At 33.3% G+C, this 13555-nt stretch overlaps 1 protein-coding gene across 1 annotated transcript in view; it reads left to right on the top strand.

Moving 5' to 3' along the window:
• The first annotated feature begins 2514 nt into the window (after window positions 1-2514).
• Window positions 2515-13555, top strand: part of gng7 (guanine nucleotide binding protein (G protein), gamma 7) — a 53248-nt gene continuing 42207 nt past the window's right edge. Inside the window, 1 exon segment of the mRNA NM_001002397.1 lies at window positions 2515-2569. The gene's annotated coding sequence lies outside the window, so the exon portion shown is untranslated.

The following is a 13555-nucleotide window of genomic DNA, read 5'->3' as shown; positions in this document are numbered from 1 at the left end:
CACAAATTATTCTCTCAATGAATGAATGGTCTTTCATTATAAAAAAGTTATTACGGTAAATTAACCGTCCACTATGCTATTAGCTGCCTCACTAAATAATAACTATGTCTTTTTAACTGCCACAGGGTACAGTCTACTCTTAAACTGTCCTGATTCCGTTTTTAAAGCACCGTTTCAGATGAGAACCGCAAGGCTTTATGATTAAGGCTGGCTCGCTCTGATCTGGTGCCAAGTGTCAAATTTGCCTGGAGGTGCAGATCCACCTACAGTACATCTAACACATACCTAGGGCTTCCTCAAAGAAGAACACATCGCACTGAAGACTGCATTTGGAGTTGTGTATGCAAAAATAATATTAGTGGAACAGCAATACCAAGGGAAATGCATTGAAGAAGTGTTTTCAAAGGGATGATTGACACAAAAATGAAATGATGCTATCATGTACTTCGCCTCATGTTATTACAAAGCTGTATGTTGAACATAAAAGAATATATTTTGAGATGTATTTAAAGTATGTATGTAAAATGGAAGTCAATGGTTACCAACATTTCTCAAAGTATCTCAAATATCATAAAATGATTTATTTTAGAACTTAATTAATAATTTCTAGAAAAAGTACAATTATTAATTCATTCATTTTCTTTTCGTCATAGTCCCTTTATTAATCTGGGGTCACCACTGCAGAACGAACTGCAAACCTATCCAGCATATGTTTACATCACTGGGAAACAGCCCCACATTCTTGCATTCACACACATACACTAAGGCCAATTAAGCTTATTCAATTCACCTGTACCGGATGTCTTTGGACTGTGGGGGAAACCAGAGCACCTGGAGGAAACCCATGCAAACACGGGGAGAACATGCAAACTCCACACAGAAATGCCAACTGAGAACTGACCCAGGCTCGAACCAGTGACTTTCTTGCTGTGAGGCAATCGTGCTACCCACTACGCCACCATGACACTGAAAGTATAATTAATAGCCTACTAATTACTAGCTAACTGGATAACTTTGTGGTGGTATAAACGAATGCTGTATCTAGTGAACAGTAGTACAAAAAGTAATCAACTACTAGAATAGATTGAATTCAATGTGATTCAAAATCTGCTACCAAAAACAATGGTAAAATGACTAGTTGCTGAGGAACTATCAACTAGTATTGAGAAAAAGCTTATACATTGCTAACTGGATGATATAGGATGCTGAAATAGAGTTTTGTAATACCAACAATTACTCATTAATATCTTTTAAATAGTTTCACTTAAACAAACTTAAAAAGATAGCCTCAACCCCAGCATTTGACAGCAAAATGCAGTAGTAACAAAAACAAAAGATTAAATGGTAGGCTAATCACAGCGCTAGTAGGCCTATTTTATGCTGGTACGAAAAACAATTGTTCTGTATAATTAATGAATACTTCCTTAGCTATAGCATATGTTTTACACAGTGGATGCCCTTCCAGCTGCAACCCAGTACTGGGAAACATCCACACACACTGAGCCACCGTGTCGCCCTCAACTGAAATATAAAAAATTTAATCCATAATTAGCCTATATACTTTCACCTAACAACCACAACAATCACAAACTAACAACATTAAAGCAGAGTGATAAATGTAAACCAAAGAATTTGTATTCTGACTAGTTGGTAAGAAACTAGTAGCATTCAATCTTTAAAATCAATTACTGGAATAACGAACAGTGGCTAGTTTGTTGAGATTGAACTAAAAAGCAATGATTTAATCAAGCTATGTTTGCTAATGAAAACAACATGAAAACTCAACTCAACAACACAATCAATCAATAAATGTTGACATTTTATCCACATGATTTATTAGTTTATTATTCGTGACAACGTATAAACATTGTAAGAGGAAGTTACATCAAAATAATGGGAAAATTAAATATGATGAAAATAAATCAAAGGAAAAGACTGCTATATTCTTAATTAATTCTGAAGTCCGAAAGAACATACACAATTTGTTTCTTCTTTGCATATTGATGTTTTTAAAATAAATTTTGGCTATTAAAATATAAATATAAATTTTCCCATATTGTCTCTTTTTGCAGATGTGTGGAGAGACATTGAGCACCAGCGCCCTCTTGGGTCAGCAGATGTTACTGCGCACTGCGGTGCACAACGGGTTCGTGTTCGGTGCGCCCAAATGTATTTTCTAATGAACACTGGGTCGGTGAACGGTTGCGTAAAGAGCGCTTCATAGGCATATCGGCAGCTCAATAGCCCCAAAATCCCATCGAGCAGCCGAAAGGGTCTAGCAACGTACGCAACCAAACTCGTGGCACCCGACGAGCGTGGAGAGGGCAGAGCTGGAGAAACTGATTGGTTTTCTATTTTAACGAAGAGCCGCCTTATTTGACTCAGAACCGACTCAGCTTTTTCCCAGGAGAGAAAAGCAAGTTTGTGTGCGAGGACGCTGTCACCAGTGGAGGGGGTACTGACTGGGTGGACACTGGTGCACGGAGGGGGTGGTGTTTGTTTGGTAGGGGGGGTAACAATCTGCGCGAACCTGGCCCTTTAAATTACCTCCACAATCACTGTAGACGAGGTGAGTATACAACAAGCTCTTATTTTCTTCTTCCGTCCTTCAGATTTGTAATAATCGAGCATCCGTTTGCTTTGCCGAAACGCCTGTGTTTTTCTATGCGTTTGCGTTGGGCAGGACGCACGGCGCGGCTCCACTCCACCGGTGTCACGAATCCGAAACCGCTTGAATTTTCCGAGCGTTGTCCGGTGGGGTGGGGAGTGGGCTTCGTGTCAATAATATTCACTATGTTGTGCATTTTATATGCCTGCTTTTCGGAGAAATTGTGATGCCAAGACTGGCACTGGGTGTAAATCAAGCTTTGCTCTGTGGTTCAAACTAAAGCTTAACAGGCGAGAAGAAGAAGCTTTCCTGCGCCTCCTGTCAACACCTTTACGCCTTATATATAATCTTACACCGTGGCCGATATTTTCAGCGCCGGGTCGTTATAGGCTTGTATTTTTTGTTCATCGTTTGATGGAGTGTTCAGAGCTATAGGCAGAGAGGCGTACATAGTGTACCGTTTGTCAAAATGCCCGCATTGTCTTTCCATCAGTGTGAGCAGGGCCTACCAACAGCAACAGAGCTATGGAGCAAAATGCTGTGCGTTATGGCAGAAATGCAACCGACTGCACTTCTGCATCGTTTTGGGCTGATTTATTGTGACGATGTCATGATAAAATATTGGCTGAATGCAGTAAAACTGTGCTGGCCTTTGAAAAAACCCCCTGAAAACAGCCAAGCAGCACCAATCTCATCTTCACAGGCCTCCTTACAATCAAGCTGTGGTTGTTCACTTATGAGGTCTTGCATAATTACTATTAGATGTGTACACTTTCATTCTATTCAGCAGCTCTTTCATTTTTTAAATTTATAACTTCTTAGTGAACAACCCACTGTGGCAAGGGGGAAACTCTATAAAATGTTTAGGTGAACAGGGGGAAAAAAGACATTGAGAAGAACCAGACTCTGCTGGAGGAGCCCATCCTTCTCTGGCAAAACTATCACAATGAATGTGCATATGTCAAATATCATTTAGTTACATTGTTTGATATTGTGATGTTTAGTACCATTTGAATGAATAATTTATGGACATTTAAGTCATTAAATTGCTGCGGAGATGAAGGCAATGGTCAGAGAATCATCTGTAGTGAGATAAAAAAGAAAATAACATTGTTTTGGTTGTGTGTGTGTGTGTGTGTGTGTGTAATGTATAGATCTATGTATACTCTACATATGTATACACAAACAAATTTGATGAAATGAAGAAATTTGATGTGCATATATTTGTGATCTTAAGTGAAGTTTTTTTAAAAATACATTATTACCAAAGTTAATATTGCTTGTGCTCCATTAGTTATTGTATTAACATACAATGAACAATACATTGATTATAGTATTTATTCACCTTTGTTAAAGAAACGGACAATTAATATGTTTCACTGTACTTTTTGGTAATAGAGCATAGAAATCTTACAGATCTTTATCATACGTGTTTAAGTTTGTGCTTAACGTGTTTTTAGTGGTCTGTTGTATAATAATATGCTATTATGAAACAGGCCAAGAAGTCAAAATTTTTGTTCTCAGTTCTTTTTTTAGGAAACCTCTCATTTAAGTGTGTCGAGCAAGTCGATTCAGCAGATAAAGGGTTTAATTTACTCTGGTCAGTGGAATGTAATACATTTGGAGAACTTATGAATCGCTCCTGTTTACCTATTATAGAAAGTGACCTCATAGTGAGCCATTATTTTAAGTTACAATTTTGGCAGCATTACCATGTTTGGCACATTACCACAGTGTGCTAGTACAACATGCACTGGGGCTGGTTACATTCAATAAAAAGACTAGTCTGACATGCCGTGTTCTAGTCTGACATGCCATGTCCTGTTAGTGTACCTAGTTATACTGTGTGCTTTTTTGACATATGCTAGATGTATTTCATGTCCGTTATAGGTTGCTTTGTTTAGTGCAGGTGCAAATATGTCCTTCCCCTTCTTTGTGTATACAAAACATACAATATAAAAGCATGTAGGTTTTGTTTTTATTCAAAACTCATGGTTTATAAAAGAGCGGCGATGGCTTTACTTCACTGTTGTTTCTAATCGGACTTTGTGTGTATATATATTAACGTGTCAAATGGGATAACAAACATGCATGATATTGTTATAAGAATTTTAACATGCAGTAATTATTTTAAATTTTACAGTGCCTTTTTATTGTATCCAAACTATTTGTAATCGTGTTTATTTCAGCACCAAATGCTATAAGATTTGAAGGTCCCATGAAATGCTTTGAAATGTGCATTTTTATTTAATGTTTGACGGAATTAATGCTAAAACTTAAAGATAGGGTGGAGCATATAGTAGCTATTCCTCGTTTAAAAACAGCCAATAATCACAGTTAGGCATGGGTTGATAACCAGCTTCAAGATATACCAGGGTTTGGTCAAGGTTTTAAAAGCGCTAAAATGATCTGCTCTACCGTTCCTAAGGTATATGTAATGTTTTTTTATGTGTTGTAAAGAAATCTGTGGTTTTAAAACTAATGAAGATAGCAGAAGTCAATGATTTATTTTGATTATTTAGTCTGACATGTTTGCTTCTCCAAAATGTATTAAACCTTTCCTAAAATAAAATATATTGTGTTCAAGTTGTTGGTTTTTACTCAGACGTTTAACTTATTTTAGAGCAGTAATCACAATACTGTAATATCGTGATTTTGTGTTACCAATTTTTATCCAAGGTTTACATAAAGCAAGAATCTTATAACTGCCCATGATTAATTGCAGTAAAGGTGATTTAACTCAAGCACATCAAATGAGAAACGTTTAAAGTGGGCGGGACATGTCAGATACTATAGAGCATTTGATTGGTCAGAAGGTTTGATGAGACACTGGAGTATGAGGTGGTGTGATAAAATCATTGTTCCATTTAGGCAAAGTGACAAACTGCAAAATTTGAATGTTTACATCTTCTGGTTTGAATTTTGTTATTGTTTTGTAGCAGAAACGCTTTTAGATAACCTTAAGACTAGGACATACTGATAATAACATCTAAAAAGCAATATTTTAATTCTAAAGGCCGGTATAAGATTCTGACGGTATGATAACCTTGGATAAAAATATCATGGTTTTACGATATTGATTACTGCTCTAAAATAAGTTATTTTCAAATGTCTGGGTATAAACAAAAACTTTTTTCCCCTTTGAACACAATATATTTTACCTTGATAAACATATCAGGCTAAATAATTCAAATAAATAATTGACTTCTGATGTCTTTATTTGGTTCCAAAACAACGATTTCACTACAATTTAAAACAGCATCTTGGATATCTTTTCTGCGGTAGATAGTGTTGTCCTAAAAAACAAAACATAAAAAAACTTTACATACACCGTAGAAGCGGTATAGCAGAACATTTTGCAGTTTTAAAACCTTGACTTTTTCAAACCATAGTATATTTTGAAGAGGGTTATCGTCCCATGCTTAATTGGGACTATAATGGGTGATTTGTTTTGATTCTTTATTGGTTTATTGTTTGTCAGCACAGTTTTCAAGAAGGTTTTATTTGCTAACAAATAATTATGAACAATGTACATTTATCAACAACATTACCAATAATAATAATACAATTAATTTATCTTGGGTGAAAAAAATACTTCATAGTTAGTGTTGAATAAGTTATTAAAATCCAAAATTGTATTGTTCAGTTGTAATATTTGTATTACTTCTGCAAAAATTTCTGGTATTTTTCATGGTTAATAAGAAAACATTATTGTTTATGCTGTATTTTATACAGTATCAATGTTGTATAATTTGATAAAGTCTATTAGAATATAAATTGAAGATTATGTTTCATGAAGATACTTTGTACATTTTGTACTGTAAATATGCAAAACTCAATTTTTGATTCCCAAGTTCTTAATTTAGACAATTTTAAAGCTAATTTCCCTCAAAAAAAACTTTCTGAACCCTCAGATTCCAGATTTTCAATTAGTTATATCTCAAATTTGTCCTGTCCTGTCATAAAAAATATACATCAACGGAAAGATTATTTATGTTTTTAACTTGTTTATTTATCAGTTTATGTGATGTATAAATCTCAATTTAAATAAAAGACACTTACTGTATGGTCCAGGGTCACATATAAGGAAGGGATATACAACTGTCAAATTACCTTACTTTAAAAGCTTTTAAAATCAATTAGCTCAAGCTAATCAGATGGCCTGTATTTTTTTTTTCCATGCAAAGGCTTTCCAGGGACATGAACATAATTACAGCAGGACCTGCTACTGTGCACTAATTACAGAAGCAGCTCACTCATTTGTTCCATAGGAACCCTAATTAAAGCATGCATTTCTCTGACACATTTGGTACACTTTCTGTGTACAGTAACAGATGGGTAGCGAAACGGTAGGTGTATCAACTGGTCGAGCCACGTTGTTTTGCTTGGCTAGGATCAAACTCAGCTTCGTTGAATGAGATGTGATTAATTATTCATAGGTTTTGATTTTGCAGCCTTGCTCATCGCTCTCTCTTTCTACTCTGGTTTGCTTGGTTGGAAATGTTTGTTTTGACAACATGAATAATGGTTATAGCTGTAACGTACATTATTTCACCATCTCACACAACTTTGAAAGCGTACGAAGAAAGCACTGCCATGTTATGATTAGACTATAAATATGTTGTGTTACTTTATTCATAATGCAGCGTGGCATATTTATCAGACTGATTTATTGTGAAGTTTTTAACATTTAAAAGTAGCATTGTTTATGTTTACTATATTTTTAGTGTGGCAGGGATTTATATTTGTTTTTCTGGTCAAAGTGGTTTAATTAAAGTCAGTGATATAATCAAGTATTAATAATTGTAATGACTTAAGGATTAATATGGGTTACTCTAATTTATCAGACTGATTTATTGTGAAGTTGCGTTCTTTATGTTTAATGTATTTTTAGTGTGGCATGGATAAATATATTCATTGGTTTTATTCAAGTCAGTGATTATCAAATATTAATAGCTGCAGTGATATACATTAACTATATAGACTACTCTTTTACTAGACTGGATGTTTTTTATACAGTGTTTCATATTTATCAGACTGATATGTGCATGAACATAACATGAAGTGTTTATGTTTTAAAAGTTGTGTTGTCATATATATTTTTAGTGTGGCATGGAGTTATTTATCTTTTTTGGGTCATGGAGTGGTTTAATATAAGTCAGTGATAATCAAAGATTAATAATTGCAGTAATGGAAGTATAAATATAGGTTATTTTTATTTCCCAGACATATTATATTTTTATCTTGTTTCTGAGAGAAATTTATTTAGAAAATTTTGTTGTCTAAACTACTCTTTTACTAGACTATAGACTAGACTATACATTTACTAGGTTGTTTTGTGGGTTATTTTTTATCAGACTTATTTATCTTATTCATCAGAGGACTTTTTTTAGTCCTACAGTGGTTTTATCCAAGTCAGTAATTATCAAATATTAATAGTTGCGGTGATTAGATTATACATTTACTGGGATGTTTTTATATTGCATATTTATCAGATTGATAAAGTGGTTTAATTTAAGTCAGTGATAATCAAGTATTCATAATTGCAAAAATCAAAGTATCAATATGGATTATTTTCTTATTTATCTGGCTTATTTATTTTATTTATAAGAGATATTAAATGTGTAGATGTGATGTCTATGTTAAATATATTTTGTTTTTCTTTCTTTTTTTGTCCTAAAGTGGTGTTATTCAAGTTAGTAATTTTTAAATATTAATAGTTGCAGTGATTAGACATTTACTGTGATGTTTTTTTATACAGCGTTTCATATTTTTCAGACTGATATATTGTGAAGTAATTATGTTTGAAAAGTTCTGTTGTCTGATGTATTTCTAGTGTGGCATGAATTTGTTTAGCATTTTTTTGGTTATAAAGTAGTTTAATTGAAATCAGTGATAATAAAAGATTAATAATTGCAATAATTAGTGTATAAATATGAGTTATTTAAAATAGTTTCATATTTATCAGACTGACTGATTGTGAAATGTTTAACTTTTTTAACTGTGTGTGCATAGGGAAATGTATATATTCGTTTTAGGTTTTTCCTTTAATCTTTCTTTTTTTGTCATGAACTGCAATAATTTAAGTCTGCTACATTTCAGCATTAATACAGGGAGTTTGTGGGGTCTTAGAAAGTCCTGAAATTGTCTTCTAGGTCTTAAATCATTTTAAACAGGTTCCTAATTTCCTTTTGTCCACTTAAAGCTATTCAATCGAACCAACACCCTTTCAATTACCAACAATCCATCTAAAATGTAAAAACATTTAACAAAGCTCTATGTATAACTCTATTTACCAATGCTGTTTGGTTTTATTACCTTCCTTACAATAGTGTTTGTTTAAAAGTTTTCCGTGGATTTACAGAACATGACCTGGACATACTGTTGTGTATGGCTGCACAACATATCATTTCAGCACCAATATCGCAACGTGCACACCCACAATAGTCACATTGCAAGATATGCAGTGTTGAGTCTGAATTACAGTTGACCAGGAACTACAGAATTTTATGAAATCACTGTATTTATACAGAATTTACACTATTTTTGCAAAAAAAAAAAAACAGTTTCTTGTTTCCAAATATCTACATTTCAAGACGAATAAAAACAAGATTGTTTTGTTTGCAGATAATTTAGGTTGTTTTAAGGAAAACTCTTAATTTTGACTTATTTCTTCTGGTGAAAACAAAATATTTTTATTTTCTGTAAGAATTGTTTGATATTTGGACTCGAAACGAGACAAAGCAAAGTATTTTTGCATTGTTATTATTTAATTTCTGTACTTGAATATTGTTAAACTCCCCAGAAAACCATCAAATAGAGCTATTCAAACTATCTTATAAAATTAAATTCATATTGCAAAATTTCTTGCAGAAAAATAAAACTTGCAATGTCAGATTTTTTTTTTTATATTGTGCAGCTCTGTTGTTCATACACTTAGTTTATTATATATATTTTTAGTTTAGAAAAAATGTATGTGTACAACTGGGTTTGCTTGTTTTAACACATTATTTAAATATGTGGCTAAAGAAATGTTTTTGATCAGTCAAGTAAAAAAAAATGCCCCAAAATGTTGCGTTTAGCCCTGTGTAAAAAGTCTTAAGTACTTGGTGAAACTTGCAGAAACCCTTTATTAAAATAGCTAGGCGATTATAATGTGCTGCGTAAGGTGTAACCCATATTAAAACTGGGCAGAATTTACAGTGTGTACACTTGCTTGGATAAAGCCTGCCTGAGCATATTTCTGTGTCATGATTAGAGAGGGATGAAAACAAAACATCACAGATGGTGGCGGAGCAGATTATTTCTGCATAGCTACTAAAAGCAGATTAAGACTGCAATAATGCTAATTCTGACCTAATCTGTATTATATGAATTGTGTTAGTGGCCACACACCAGTTCGCTGCCCCCTAGTGAATCAGAAATTAATTACTTTTCCTCCTGACTTCTCACTGAACAACAGCCATCCATAGATTATAACTTGATTTTTTAAAATGACTTTAATGACATTATCTTTTTTATATGTTGCTGTTATGGTAGGGTTGTCAGTTGCTGAATGTATCAATTGGGTATAGTGGAGTAAATAGGGTATGTAAGAAATATTTATTAAAAAATATTTCGAGTTGTGTAATGTCTATTACACTATGAGATTGTCTTCTGGGTAAATCAGTATAATACTTGGCAAAACCAAATAAAACCTGTTTATTATCTGATTGCATTGTCTATTACAATATTGTCTTCTGGGTAATTTCAAACTTGACAAAACCAAAAAAAAAAAAAACTGGTAATGAAGAAAATGATGATGATGTTAAGAATATTCTTGGTCTATTGAATGAATGTAATTAGACATACTGAATATACAGTGATGATGATAAAAACATTATTATTAACTCTTTCTTACAGATTTTTGTATTTTATTACACTGTTAACCACAGCAGGAGTACTTATAAATAATAAATTGTTTATTTTAAAACATTTTCATGTTTTAATATGGACTAAAAGAAATATTGATTTAAAATGTTCTGTTTCTTTATTATTTGTTGCTATTCCTTTACATTATGGTTACATTAGTTAAGTCATTTTACATTAACCAACAATGAATAGCTACATTTTGTTTAAAATAAAATTTAGTGTTAAAAAAATACCTGCTATGACATGTAAAGTCTTTGCAGTTTAATGTTATCTTGGGTACAAAAAGATATTGAAACTGCTATGAGGACACTTTTTAATAACTGATCAAAGCAGCTTTAGTAATATTTGTCAGATGAGAATTTGATTTTGTCACACACCAAAATCCAATTTGAGTTCACTGAAAATTAACTGATGCATCAATAAACTATCTAGTACTGTAATGCATGCTTTTAAACTTTGGTATTTGGAACCATGATCATAACGATGATCGATTTAGTGAAAACACATTGGTATCAGACAGTTGTTGATTTATTAAAATCAGAACATTAAAATAATTGTTTATTTATGTGAATGTGTATTTAAATATTTAATTTCTATATATATATATATATATATATAGATATATATATATATATATATATATAATTTGTATATATATATATACACACAATTAATATAATAAAATAAAATATAATTAATATAATATGCATAATTGGAGAACATAATATTTTTCTTGGGCAGCACGGTGGCGCAGTGGGTAGCAAGAAGTTTGCTGGTTTGAGTCCCCGTTGGACAAGTTGGCATTTCTGTGTGGAGTTTGCATGTTCTCTCAGTGTTCGTTTGAGTTTCCTTAGGGTGCTCCTATTTCCCCCACAAGTCCAAAGACATGTGCTGTAGGTGAATTGGGTAAGCTAAATTGTCTGTAGTGTATGTGTGTGTGAATGAGAGTGTATGGGTGTTTCCCAGCGATAGGTTGCAGCTGGAAGGGCATCCGCTGCGTAAAACATATGCTGGATAAGTTTGCAGTTCATTCCGCTGTGGCGACCCCAGATTAATAAAGGGATTAAGCCGAAAAAGAAAATGAATGAATATTTTTCTTGCGATAATTAAATTAAAGGCTGCTACATCTGAAAGCATATAAAATTACCACATTTTATAACACGTTTTCGCTCCAGACTGACTTCATAACTGCAGTCGAGTATCATCTTGGCATCTAAAAACATGAGACTCCGTTATTAGGAATGTATTTTTTGAAAGAGCATCCTCCACCATGTTAACCTAAAAAAACAACAAAAAAAAAACAACTGTCATGCCAACTTCATTCTTACAAGCTTGCAATACTTGCCCTGCCTCTGAGAGCTTCTGATTGGTCAACTACTTTGAACCTGACAGAGGTGCTGACTGTAAAAGTTGACTTGGTGTATTAAAAACGTACTGCTCATGTGTAAAAGTTTGCATAATAGCCGTGCACATTGGTCAAGCACGTTTATGTAAAAAAAAAACTGAGTAAAAGTAGTGCATTCCCTGTGAATGACACCTAAGGCACACAACTAGAACTGCTAAGTAAATCGAAAAATTATTAATATCCTAAAACTAGTATATGCAATTTAAAATGTGCAAAATGAATTAAATTAATTTTATGTGCCAAGCATTTGTGTGCTACATGGATAGGTTGTTTATCCAAATTTGACCAATCAGATGGGGGTTTTCATCCCTACTTCTCCAGCATGTGCTGTTAGGTGAACCTGCAGCTGAAAAAAAGAAATGCTAATGCTGGGAGACGAGAGGAAAATGACAACGGCCAATAAAAATTAGAATCAGATTTTCAGTCATTTGTGGTGTTTTAAAGTCTAAAGGTTAGATATTTTTTTACATAAGCTCAAAAAATAATTTATTATCTGTTTATTTTAATATGATCATACTTTAATATATATCTTAAAGTTTCTGATAGAATGTTATTTTTGAAAGTCATAATGTAGGAAGTATTGTTATCGCAACACTCACCAATATCGCATATAGCATATTTTTTTATATCGTGCCGCACTAAATTCCATAGTATTCTAAGCAGTGCGTTATTATATACATTCCATAGTATTCTAAGCAGTGCGTTATTATATACATTCCATAGTATTCTAAGCAGTGCATTATTATATAAGAACAATTATAATAAAAGATCTTAGAACAACGATATGTTTTCATAGTTGTGTGATTCTTAGTAACGATGTTTTCAATGAAAGCGATTAAATCTTCTATTTATTCAGCCGCTATAGGCATTTTCAGTTGTATTGGAGCATCTGTGCGAGATGGCCTTCAGGTGGAGATCTACTTCTAATCACAAAACTGCTTCACTGACAAAATATGCAAGACAATCACAGCTTTTGCTTATTCATGATTGCACTTTCATTTCAATTTAGCATGCAGCACTACTATACATATATTTTTGTTGTTCAGAATCATGGACATTCAGCAAATATTTTCATTTATTTATTTACTGATAATGAGCTGAGTAAACGTACGAAATCTCTCCCTTACTTTAGTTGGCACTTAATGAAAAACAGAAATATTCCACTACACAAGGTGCTGTGCAAATTTATGCTTTTATAATTGCATGTTGCACATATAGAGTCACTCACACACTTTTCCCTGGTGTATTTATTGCGTAAAACCTTTACATTTCTATTTAACCACTGCCACTTCAGTGCACAAATACCTGGTCAAACGTTACTGTAGGAAAAAGTTACAAGCTACAAGAAGGAAATGTAGTGACTGTGGAATGAATTTCTCCATTATATCCTATTTGATCTGCAATTTCTGTGTGCTCAGCTAGATCAAAAACACCAAGTCATATTTTACTGTATTTTCAGCAGCCTGAGGGATGTGAGCAAAAGTGCCAATCTTACTGGTCAGCTAGTTTTTAACACGGTGTGTTAAACTCCCCAAAAATGAGCCCCGAACACTTTTATGCCTATCGTCAACAATAATTGGCAATGATAATTGTTCCGCTGTGTTCCCGGCTGCATGTTCACCAAAGCACTT

This window comes from Danio rerio, chromosome 2 (genome assembly GCF_049306965.1).
Source record: "Danio rerio strain Tuebingen ecotype United States chromosome 2, GRCz12tu, whole genome shotgun sequence".
NCBI lineage: Eukaryota > Metazoa > Chordata > Actinopteri > Cypriniformes > Danionidae > Danio > Danio rerio.
Note: the sequence above shows the minus strand (reverse complement) of the source record. Positions and strands in the feature narration are given on the sequence as shown.